Source organism: Arvicanthis niloticus, chromosome 21 (genome assembly GCF_011762505.2).
Source record: "Arvicanthis niloticus isolate mArvNil1 chromosome 21, mArvNil1.pat.X, whole genome shotgun sequence".
In the NCBI taxonomy this organism is placed as follows: domain Eukaryota; kingdom Metazoa; phylum Chordata; class Mammalia; order Rodentia; family Muridae; genus Arvicanthis; species Arvicanthis niloticus.
The window spans coordinates 11446525-11459083 of NC_047678.1; the positions used below are offsets into that span (position 1 = coordinate 11446525).

Sequence of the window (12559 nt, forward strand, 5' to 3'; positions counted from 1 at the left end):
AAGTTTAATTTTTGTCACTTGCCATCAAAAAAATACCAGTGAACCATTCTTGGCTAAAACAATTTCCGTCACGGTAACTGCTGCCTTTCCTGTGTCTTTATAGGCAACAAATTAGCTTTCATTTGATTAATACAGTTGTTCTTATAGAGTGGTGGTCATTGAGTGTGGTGTCTTCATGTGATAGGTCCTATGGATGCAGCAATAAAAATTGGCACAGATCATTAGGGAAGCAGTTATAACAACTGTATAAGAGAGAACACAACATGCTTTTAAAGATACATATGGGGCGGGCACGGAGGGAAGTCCTGAGGCCTCTGAGGCAGTGACAGTCTGGGACCGCGGTTGCCCAGGGACTTGGGATATGTCGGGGATTGCTCTCAGCCAACTTGCGCAGGAGAAGAAAGCTTGGAAGGATCACCCTTTTGGCTTTGTGGCTGTCCCAACAAAGAACCCCGATGGCATGATGAACCTGATGAACTGGGAGTGTGCTGTCCCTGGAAAGAAGGGGACTCCGTGGGAAGGAGGCTTGTTCATGCTACGGAGGCTTTTCAAAGGTGACTATCCGTCCTCACCACCAAAATGTAAATTTGAGCCACCACTGTTTCATCCAAACATGTATCCTTCTGGCACAGTGTGCCTGTCTATTCTGGAGGAAGACAAGGACTGGAGGCCAGCTATCACGATCAAACAGGTCTTATAAGGAATGCAAGAACTTCTAAATGAACCAAAGTATTCAAGACCCAGCTCAAGCAGAGGCCTACACAATTTACTGACCTCCTCAACCAAAACAGAGTGGAATATGAGAAAAGGGTTCGAGCACAAACTGAGAAATTTGCCCCCTCATAAGCAGCGGCCCTGGGCTCCATGACGAGGAAGGGATTGGCTTGGCAAGAACTTGCTTACAACCTTTTGTGAATCTAAGTCGCTCCTCCGTACAGTTGCTGGAAGGGTTGAGCGGTCGCCATTTTCCATTTCTGCCACTGGCATGATTCAATCTTGTATTTTTGACTATTAAGTAAAACTTGCTTTTATTTTAAAATAAAAGATACATATGAAGGACAGAGCTCCTTAACAGACAAGGAAGGGCCGAGAAAGCAAGATAGATACACAAATGCCAAGGAAGAGATAAGAGAAGGGGCTTTCAAAAGCATGCTTCAGAAATAAATGAACATAACTAGTCACCTGAATTTTTTTTGACAAAGATGTAGAATGCATTAATGTCTTAGTTAGGATTTTCATTGCTGTGAAGACACACCACCACCAAGGCAACTTTTATAAAGGACATTCAATAGGGGCTGGTTTACAGGTTTTGAGGTTCAGTCCATTATCATCATGGTGGGAAGCATGGTAATGTCCAGGCAGACAAGGTGCAGGAGGAGCTGAGAGTTGTATATCTTATTCCGAAGGCAAACAGGAGAAGACTATCTTCCAGGCAGCTAGGAGGAGGGTCTCAAAGTCCACCTTGTTAGTGACACACCTACTCCAACAAGGCCACACCCACTCCAACAGGACCCACCTCCTAATAGTACCACTCTCTGGCCCAAGTGTATAAAACTCTCACACATATATTGGAGAAATGATAGTCTTTTAAATGGTGCTGGGCACGTGTAGGAGGAGGCAAATGAATTATATGTCTCTCCCTGTGAAATATCCAATCCAAACTAAATCAAACATCTCAACATGGACCCCAAAAACTCTGAGGATTTTAGAGAAAAAACAAGGGAAAGTAATTCAAGACACAAACATAGGCACAGACTTTGTAAAAACAGTCTCAGTAGCACAGGACATAACTCCATGAATTGAATAATGAGATTGAATGAAACAGAAAAGTTTCTTCACAGTCAAGGGAATATACTGAAGGACTCAACAGACCAACTTCTACAGTACTTACACCCGTGTGCACACACCAGTGAATAAGATTCCCCCTTTTCCCGTATCCTCACCAGCATCTGCTGTTACTTGATTTCTTGAAGATAATTATTCTGACTGGGATAAGGTAGACTCTCAAAGTAGTTTCAATTTGCATTTCCCTAATAGCTAATAATGCTTAAAACTTTAAAGTGTCTGTTAGATATTCACATTTCTTCTTTTTCTTACTATATTTATTATTCTTTGAGAATTTTGTACATTATTGCAAGGAAATACACTCAACACTCCCCCTCCATAACATCTTGTCTTTTCCCAGATAACTCACTGAGTCTATTCAGTGTCTTTTGTATATGCTTGGGTGTGGAGCATAGAAAACCCGTAGAGCCCACATTTTAAAAAAACAATTCTTCTTCCCCAGAAGCTGTTGACTAACAATATCTCCTCAGTACAGGGTAGAACCCACATTCCAGCTCTCTCATCTGTGTGAGAATATTGACTGCCTTGATCTTTGTAGGTCTTATGGATGTAACCATAGATGCTGTGAGATCATTAGTACCATAGCAATGCCATGTGCAGAAAAAAAGACAGCATTTCACCTCATTCCCCTGTCCCCATCCTTTAGTTCTTAGCTCTTATCTTCTGTTTTGGTTTTGTCATTTTGCTTTTTCAAGATGAGGTTTCTCTGTGTAGCCCTGGCTGTCCTGGAACTTGCTCTGTAGACCAGGCTGGCTTTGAATTTAGAGATCTGCCTGCCTCTACCTCCAGAGTGCTGGGATTAAAGTCATGTGCCATTACTGGCTGGCTAGTTCTTGTATTCGTTTGGCCTCCTTTTCTGTGCTGTTCCCTGAGCTAGTAGTGGTGTGGTTAACATAGATGTCCCATTTAGGGGTGAGCCCTCAGTTATTTATCGTAACATTTAATCAGTTATGAATCTAGGTAGTGACTGCTGTCTGCTGGGATTTTCAGGGGCTGTATGATTCTTCTCTGGTCAAGCTTGAGAACATTCCGAGTATAAATATGAGTATTTAAAAGACAATTTAATAGAACAAATGTGCTATGAATAGGTATGGCCCACATAAGTTCAGGTGTTTAAATGCTTGTCCCATAAGGAGTGGCACTGTGAGAAAGTGTGGCTTAATTGGAGAAGGTGTGGCTTTGTTAGAAAGAGTGTGTCACTGTGGAGGCTGGCCTTTGAGGTTTCCTAAGCTCAGACTCTGCCCAGTGTGACACAGGGTCTCCTGCTGCCTGGGGAGCAGGATGCAGAACTCCTGCACTATGTCTGCCTGGATGCTGTCGTGCTTCCTGCTATGACGATAAAGAACTAAACCTCTGAAACTAAGTAAGTTCCAGTGAAATGTTTTCCCTTGTAAGAGTTGCTGTGGTCATGGAGTCTCTTTACAGAAATGGAACTCTGAGACAATGAATATAATAAAATAACAGTAGCAGTTCTAACTTCAGGCCATGGCTTTTGATCAAGTTTACAGTTGCAGGGATGAAATTCCTGTTTCTATTGAGCAGGCCTCAAATTTTTTATTTTTTATTTTTATTTTCATTTTTTAAGATTTATTTACTTATTTTATGTAGCTGCCTTCAGACCCACCAGAAGAGGGCATCGGATCCCAGATGGTTGTGAACCACCGTGGGGTTGTTGGGAATTGAACTCAGGACCTCTGGAGGAGCAGTCAGTGCCCTTAACTGCTAAACCATCTCTCCAGCCTCCAAGCATGACTCAGATTTAACAAGACTTTCTTCATTTGAGAATTCTCTCGTCAAATCTATAGCCCAGTTTTTTGTTTGTGTCCTTTATTATTTTATTTTATTTTATTTTATTTTATTGTTTGTTTTGAGACAGAGTTTCTCTGTGTAGCCCTGGCTGTCCTGGAACTCACTCTGTAGACCAGGCTGGCCTCGAACTCAGAAACCCGCCTGCCTCTGCCTCCCAAGTGCTGGGATTAAAGGCGTGCACCACCACCGCCCGGCATGTCCTTTATTTTCATGTTTTGTGTTTTGAGTACTAGTCTGTAATCTTGGTTTTCACTTGTCTGAGTGAACCTTTTGCTATATGGAAGCTGATAATTTTATGAGAGCTAATTGACCAATTGTGGGCCTTATTTCCTGAACAGTAGCATCACTATGTAAAAGGCCTTACCTATGTCTAAATTTTGTAGTGAAGTCCCTACTTTCTCTTTTTCCAGTTTTATGATTTCAAGATTTATGTTGGGGTACCTGATGCATTCCGAGTTAATATTTGTAGGGGATGAGGGATAATGATCTACTTTTACTACTTTATATCTGGACATACACTTTTCCAACATCATTTCTTGAAGACGGTCTCTTTCCTCCAGCATGTCTCTTATGTCAAATTTTAACATAATTCGTTAAATTACATGACTTTAATTATGTGAGTTTGAATCTGCGTCTTCATCTATTATACTGATCAATATATCTCTTTTTGTAGCAATGCTATGCTGTTTTTATTACTTGGGACCAGGTGAAATAAAGTCTCTATCACTATTCATTTTAATCAGAATTGCTTTATCTATCCAGTTTCATATGAATTTTAAGATCAGTTTTTCATTTCTGTAAAGAGTTTGATGGGGGATATGATTAAAATTATGTTTAACTTTTAAGTGGATTTTGCTAGAATGGTCATTTTTATAATATTAATTCTATAAACACACTAACATTGGAAATCCTTTTGTAATTCTAGTTTCTTTCTCCAATTCTTTATTCAAAGTTTGAAAAAATTTCTTCATAGAAGTCTTACTTTCATCTCCCCTAAAATATTTTTGGGGCTATTGCAAATGGTATCATTTCTCTGACTTCTTTCTTGGTATGCTTTAAATTGGTATGTAGAAAGGATGTCTACTTTTGTATGTTAATTTTGTACACTGTCACTTTGCTGAAAGTCTTGATTATTCTGTTTTTTGTGTGTCTCTCTCTGTGTGTAGGCTTTAATTTTTTATGTGAAGCATCATATCATTCTCCAAAAAGAATACTTTGACTTCTTTTCTTATTTGTGTGACTTTTATTTCCTTTTCTTGTCTTGTTATTTGTGCTAGCACTTTGGGCACTACTCCGAATAGGAGTTTTGTTTATACAAAATTAAACTCTCTCTCTCTCTCTCTCTCTCTCTCTCTCTCTCTCTCTCTCTCTCTCTGTCTCTCTGTCTGTCTCACACACACACATTGACCATCTCAATAAATGCAGAAGAGGCCTTTGATAAAATCCCACATTCTATCATGATAAAAGTCATGTAGGAAGTATACCTCATAATGAAGATTATATATGGCCAGCTCATAGTATTTGTCATCCTAAATGGAGAAAAACTTGGAGCTATCTCATCAGAATCAGGAACAAGATGGGATTATCCAATAACTCTACTCCTATTCGGAGTAGTGCCCATATTTATATGATGCTTCACATAAAAAAATTAAAGCCTACACACAGAGAGAGACACAGAAATTTGCATTTCTGAAACCAACCTTGTATCTCTAGGATAAGCAAACTTTGTCCTGTCAAATTATCTTTTGATGAATGCCTATATTTAGTTTCAAAATATCTTGTTGAGGGATTTTGCATCTCTCTTCACTGAGAGTGTAGGTCCTTAGATATTATTTATTTGTTGTGCTATCTGGTTTTGATATTAGAGTGATAGTGGCCTCATAGAGAAAGTTTGTGACTGTTTCTTTTATTATTATTTTGTAGAAAAGTTTCAAAACCAGTGTTCTTAGTTTCCTCTTGAAATGTTGAGTTGAATTCTATTATTAATCCATCTGGGCTTGGTCTTACTCTAGTCAGATTTTTTTTTTTTTATTATTACTGTTTCATTTTCCTTTATTTTCCTACGTTTGTTTAAATCATTCCTCTTATCTTGGGTTAACCTTTTTCCAATTTAATAGAATAAAGGTTCCTAAAGTAAGCCTTTATAATTTTCTGGATTTTTTTGTGTTTGTTTTAGTGTCTATCTCTTATTTTATTAATTTGGATATTCTCTTTCTTTCTGTTAGTTAAGTCATCTAAAGGTTTGCCAATTTCTTTTATCTTTTCAAAAACCAAATCTTTATTTCATTGATTCTTTTAGTCTTTTTCTCATCTCATTAATTTCGTCCTGGTTTTGATTATTTCTTCTTATCTAATGTCTGAGTTTTTTCTTTCCTTATTTTTATGAAGAGTTGAGGGCCATCATCAAATTTCTCTTTCATATTTGCTTTCATTGTATTCCAGTAGTTTTGATAGGTTGCATTTTCATTGAATTTCAAGATTTTAAAATTTTCTTCTTGATCTTATCAATGTTTCATTCATTGTTCTAAAGTAGGTTGTTTCATGTTAATTAGTTGGTGTCTTTTCTGAAATTTCGCTGGCTTTTGGCTTTAAGTATTATTCTGGGTTGGTCAGATTGGACATGTGCAGCTATTGAATTTTCTTATAATTCTTAAAATTTTATTTGTGTAGTAATATTAGGTATATTTAAAAAAAAATCTGTGGACTGTTGAGAACAATGTGTATATTGCAGTGTTCGGAATGTAATACTCTGTAACTATGTGTTAGGTTCATTTGGTCTATGATATAATTTATCTTTCTTTTTGTTTGTTTCCTCTTTGGATGACTTGTCCCTGGGGAATGTGGGATACTGGAGTCATCTACTATTATCAGGTTAGGGCTACTCAATGGCAGAAAGTCTACTAGTGTTTGCTTTATAAAGCTGAGTCCAACAAAGTTTGGTTGCATGTTGGTTTAGAACTTTAATGTCTTCCCCACTGAGTATTCTTTTTTTTTTTTTTTTTTTAGTTTTTTTTCTTTTTTCTTTTTTTATTGGATATTTTATTAGCATTTCAGATGTGATCTCCTTTTCCCATTTTACCCCCACCAAGGAATCCCCACCCCATCCCCCCTTCTCCTGCATCTATGATGATGTGCCTCCACCCATTTGCCCACTCACACCTCCCACCCTCGAATTTCCCCACACTGGGGCATCCAGTCTTCACTGGACCAAGGACCTCCTCTCCCACCTATGCCTGACAATGCCATCATCTCTTACATATACAGCTGGAGCCATGGGTCACTCTCTATGTGCTCCCAGGCTGGTGGTTTAGTCCCTGAGAGCTCTGGTTGGTTGGTATTGTTGTTCTCCCCATGGGGCCACAAACCCTTTCAGCTTCTTCGGTCTTCTCTCTAACTCCTCCATTGGGAATCCCATGATCAGTTCAATGGTTAGCTGTGAGCATCCACCTCTGTATATGTCAGGCTTTGGCAGACCTCTAAGGAGACAGCTATATCAGGCTCCTGTCAGCATGCACTTCCTGACATCCACATCAGCTTCTGCTTTTGGTGACTCTACACATGGGATGGATACCCAGGTGGAGCAGTCTCCAGATGACCCCTCCTTCAGTTTCTGTCCCACACTTTGTCTTCATATTTGCTTTCAGGAGTATTTTGTTACTCCTTCTAAGTAGAACTGAACTACCCACACTTTGGTCTTCCTTGTTCGTGAGCTTCATGTGGTCTGTGAGTTGAATCTTGGGTATTGAGAACTTTTGGGCTAATATCCAATTATCAGTGAGTGCATACCATGTGTGTTCTTTTGTGATTGAGTTACCTCACTCAAGATGATATTTTCTTTTTCTTCTATTTATTTTTTTATTGGATATTATATTTACATTTCAGATTTTATCCCCTTACCCCATTCCCCCCACCACCCAGGAACTTCCTATCTCATCCCCCCTCCTCATGCTTCTGTGAGGATGTGCCCTCACCTACCCCCCCACTCCCACAGCCCCACCCTTGAATTCCACCCCCCAACTCGGTGTTCAGACTTCATGGGACCAAGGATCTCCTCTCCCACCTATGCCCAACACACCCCTACATGTACAGATGGAGTCATGGGTCCCTCCCTGTGTGCTCCCAGGCTGGCGGTTTAGACCCTGGAGAGCTCTGGTTGGTTGGTATTGTTGCTCTCCTCATGGGGCCACCAACCCTTTCAGCTCCTTCAGTCTTCTCTCTAACTTCTCCATTGAGAAACCCTTGATCAGATCAGTGGTTAGCTGTGCGCATCTACCTCTGAATGTGTCAGACTCTGGCAGACCTCTAAGGAGACAGCTATATCAGGCTCTTGTCAGCATGCACATCCTGCCATCCACATCAGTGTCTACCTTTGGTGACTACACATGAGATGGATACCCAGAGGATGATATTTTCAATTTCTCAAATTCATTGTTTTTAATAGCTGAGTAATACTCTATTGTGTAAATGTACCATATTTTCTGTATCCATTCCTCTGTTGAAGGACATATGGGTTCTTTCCAGCTTCTGGCTATTATAAATGAGGCTGCTTTGAACATAGTGGAGCATATGTCCTTGTTGTATGTTGGAGCATCTTCTGGGTATATGCCCAGGAGTGCTATAGCTGGGTCCTCAGGTAATGCTATGTCCAATTTTCTGAGGAACCGCCAGTCTGACTTCCAGAGTGGTTGTACCAGCTTGCAACCCCACCAACAATGAAGGAATGTTCCTCTTTCTCCACATCCTTGCCAACATCTGCTATCACCTGAGTTTTTGATCTTAGCCATTCTGACTGGTGTGAGGTGGCATTCAGGGTTGTTTTGATTTGCATTTCCCTGATGACTAAGGATATTGAACATTTCTTTAGGTGCTTCTCAGCCATTCAAGTTTCCTCAGTTGAGAATTCTTTGTTTAGCTCTGTAACCCATTTTTTAATAGGGTTATTTTGTTGTCCAGAGTCTAATTTCCTGAGTTCTTTGTGAATATTGGATATTAGCTGTCTATCGGATGTAAGATTGGTAAAGATCTTTTCCCAATCTGTTGGTTGCTGTTTTGTCCTATTGACAGTGTATTTGTCTTACAGAAGCTTTGCAATTTTATGAGGTCCCATTTGTCAATTCTTCATCTTAGAGCATAAGCCATTGGTGTTCTGTTCAGGAACTTTCCCCCTGTGTCCAGGTATTTGAGGTTCTTCCCCACCTTCTCTTCTATTAGTTTCAGTGTATCTGGTTTTATGTGAAGGTCTTTTATCCATTTGGACTGGAGCTTTGTACAAAAAGATAAGAATGGCCGATCTCCAGTTGATCCAGCACCATTTGGTGAAAAGGTTGTCCTTTTTCCACTGGATGGTTTTAGCTCTGTTGTCAAAGATCAAGGGACCATAGGTGTGTGGGTTCATTTCTGGGTCTTCAATTCTATGACATTGAGCTTCCAGCCTGTATCTATACCAATACCATGCAGGGTTTATTTTTTTATTAATTTTTAAAATTTATTTTATTTTTTTTTATTATCACTATTGCTCTTTAGTACAGCTTGAGGTCAGCGATGGTGATTCCCTCAGAAGTTCTTTTGTTGTTGAGAATAGTTCTTGCTATTTTGGCTTTTTTGTTATTCCAAATGAATTTGCAAATTGCTCTTTCTATTTCTATGAAGAATTGAGTTGGAATTTTGATGGGGATTGCATTGAATCTGTAGATTGCTTTTGGCAAGATGGCCATTTTTACTATATTAATCCTGCCAATCCATGAGCATGGGAGTCTTTCCGTCTTCTGAGATCTCTGATTTCTTTCTTCAGAGACTTGAAGTTCTTGTCATACAGATCTTTCACTTGCTTGGTTAGATTTACACCAATGTATTTTATAGTATTTATGACTATTGTGAAGGGTGTCATTTCCCTAATTTCTTTCTCAGCCTGTTTATCCTTTGAGTAGAGGAAAGCTACTAATTTGTTTGAGTTGATTTTATATCCAGCCACTTTGCAGAGGCTGTTTATCAGGTTTAGGAGTTCTTTGGTAGAAGTTTTGGGGTCACTTAAGTATATTATCATATCACCTGCAAATAGTAAAATTTTAGCTTCTTTTTAATATCTTTTATGACCTCCTTTTGTTGTCTAATTGCTCTGGCTAGGACTTCCAGTACTATATTGAATAGGTAGGGAAAGAGTGTGCAATCTTGTCTAGTCCTGATTTTAGTGGGATTGCTTCAAGTTTCTCTCCATTTAGTTTGATGTTGGCTACTGGCTTGCTGTATATTGCTTTTACTATGTTTAGATATGAGCCTTGAATTCCTGATCTTCCCAAGACTTTTACCCTGAAGGGATGTTGAATTTTGTCAAATGCTTTCTCAACATCTGGTGAGATGATCATGTGCTTTTATTTTTTGAGTTTGTTTATGTAGTGGATTACGTTGATGGATTTCTGAATATTGAACCATCCCTGCATTCCTGGGATAAAGCCTACTTGATCACGATGGGTGGTTGTTTTTATGTGTTCTTAGATTCAGTTTGTGAGAATTTTATTGAGTATTTTGCACTGATATTCATAAGAGAGATTGTCTGAAGTTTTCTTTGTTTAATTCTTCACCTGTTTGGTTGTATTTTCTTGCAATTCTTTAAGGAATTTTCATGTTTCTTCTTTAAGGGCTTCTACCTGTTTACCTGTGTTCTCCTGTATTTCTTTAAGGAAGTTATTTATTTCCTTCTTAAAGTCCTCTATCATCACCATGAGAAGTGATTTTTAGTTCTGAACCCTGCTTTTCCAGTGTGATGGGGTGTCCAGGACTTGTTATGGTGGGAGAACTGGGTTATGATGATGCCAGGTGACTTTGGTTTCTGTTGCTTATATTCTTGTGCTTGCCTTTTGCCATCTGGTTATCTCTAGTGCTACCTGCACTCACTGTCTCTGACTGGAGCCTTTCTTTCCAGTTATCTTGCTTGTGTCAGAACTCCTCAGAGTCCAGATGTCTCTGTGATCCTGTGATCCTGAGCTCCTGGGTGGAAGAGCTCCTGGGACTTAGGCTGCCTCTGGGATCCTGAAATCCTGCTGCTCTGAGTGCAGTGGTTCCTTTGCTGCTCTAAGTGCGGTGGTTCCTGTATGATGGCTCAGGATATGGTGTCTTCAAGGGAGCAGACCAGGTAGGTGTCTGCCCCAGCCAAAAGGCCCAAGTGAGAGGTAGAAGGGGAGTGGTATTCTGGAAGGGTGGGATTTGGGTGGCTGATGGGTCCTGAGTGCCCTGGACTCCCAGTTGTAGCTCTGGGGTTAGGGTTGTGGGAGACGGTTGTTACCCTCTGCTCTGAGTGCAGTGGCTCATTTAGGATGGCTCAGGATATGGTGTCTCATGGGAGCAGACCAGCCAAAAGCTAGGTGTTTGCCCCAGCCAAAAGGATCAAGTGAGTGGTGGAAGGCCTGAATATTTTTTGGCTGATATGAATTGCCCTCATTTATCTGTTCTTATTACTTTTAGTTTAACATTTATTTTGACAGATATTAGAATAATGGTGCCTGATTGTTTTAAAACTTTTTTTTTTCCTTATTTTTTCAGGTAGTGCCTATTTTTTGAAAGTAAGTTTCTTTTTTCTAACAAAGAGATGGATCTTGTTTTCTAATCCAACTGGTTCGTCTGTATCTTTCAACTAGAGAACTGAGGTCATTAATGCTCAAAGTTATTAATGAAATATACATATTATAGTATTCATGGTCCAGCGAGGATAAAACCAGTGATGTGTTTTCTTACTTAGTAGCCTAAATACGACTTTCTAGCACCATAAAAGTTAACCAGCCAAAGGTTCCAGCTAGTTCAAGACTGGTTTGTTTGTATCCTATAATGACCAAGCCACCTCAGTCAGTCAACAGGGTCCCCAAGTGTGTTGTGTTTAGCCAATAGGCTTTTGCCATCTAGCTGTGTTAGGCAACAAAAACCAATGGCAGTAGCCTGTGCTGTTTTGGTTGTCTCTGGGACGTCTATGACCAATAACTTATAGGAAGGGGACCCGTATCTGGTATTAAGTTTTCATCCTTTAATAATCCATGTCTTCTGGAAGAAGCATTGTTCATCAATGTGGGCTACTTCTGTTCAAACTCCTTTTTAAAAATTATACTTTTAATTGGCATATAAACTAGTGGTGTTTTATAAGTCTTCTTCAAACATATTTAGTTTTTGATCAAGACACTTTCTCCCCTTCTTTTCTTGTACTCCCAATCCCCATTCTTGCTTAAATCTGTAAGTTTTGTGATATCTACTTGATTATTTCTACTTTGTGTAATAGATTTTATATCATCACTTATCCTGATCTCTATGCCTTAGACATTTGGGTGTACTTTCCCATCTCTTCCCTCTCAAGTCCTATGTCCACTATTCTTCGTAGTGGTTTGGTTTTCATAAATCCATTCTGCCTGATAACATGGAAGTTTTTTTTTTCTTTATTTAGGATGAATAGTTTTGTCAGGAATTTTAGGTTGCCATCAGTTCTTTTAGGTTTTGAAGCATGTCACTCCTAGCTCCTTTTTGTGTTCCAAGGTTCCATTTAGGAAGGAAAAAGCAAGAGAAATGGAAGGAATGGAAAGCAAGAGAAATGGAAGGAATGGAAAATTAAAGCATTTTACATATTTGAGTGAAGATGATTTAGGAGTGGAAAGAAATAGGAAGTATAGGCCATAAGATAACTTGCCTAGGGAAGGGTTTATAAGCAAGGAAAAATGACCCTTATATTAAAATAATCTATTAAGAGCTGTAATCTATTAAGAGCTGAAGTTGATGTGGTGGCATGATTAATCTAACAAGAGTGAACACAGATTAAGAATTAAAGACTTTATTTAAGATTGTTGCAATACAGACATCCAGATAATAGGATTCAAAGTGATTATTAGAATAAGAAGAATTTTCCAATTATATCACTGCATGCACGTATCAT

General features: G+C 39.1%; 1 pseudogene; it reads left to right on the forward strand.

Annotated features, from left to right (window-relative positions):
- The first annotated feature begins 361 nt into the window (after window positions 1-361).
- Window positions 362-846, forward strand: LOC117693627 (SUMO-conjugating enzyme UBC9 pseudogene; annotated as a pseudogene).
- The last annotated feature ends 11713 nt before the right edge of the window (window positions 847-12559 follow it).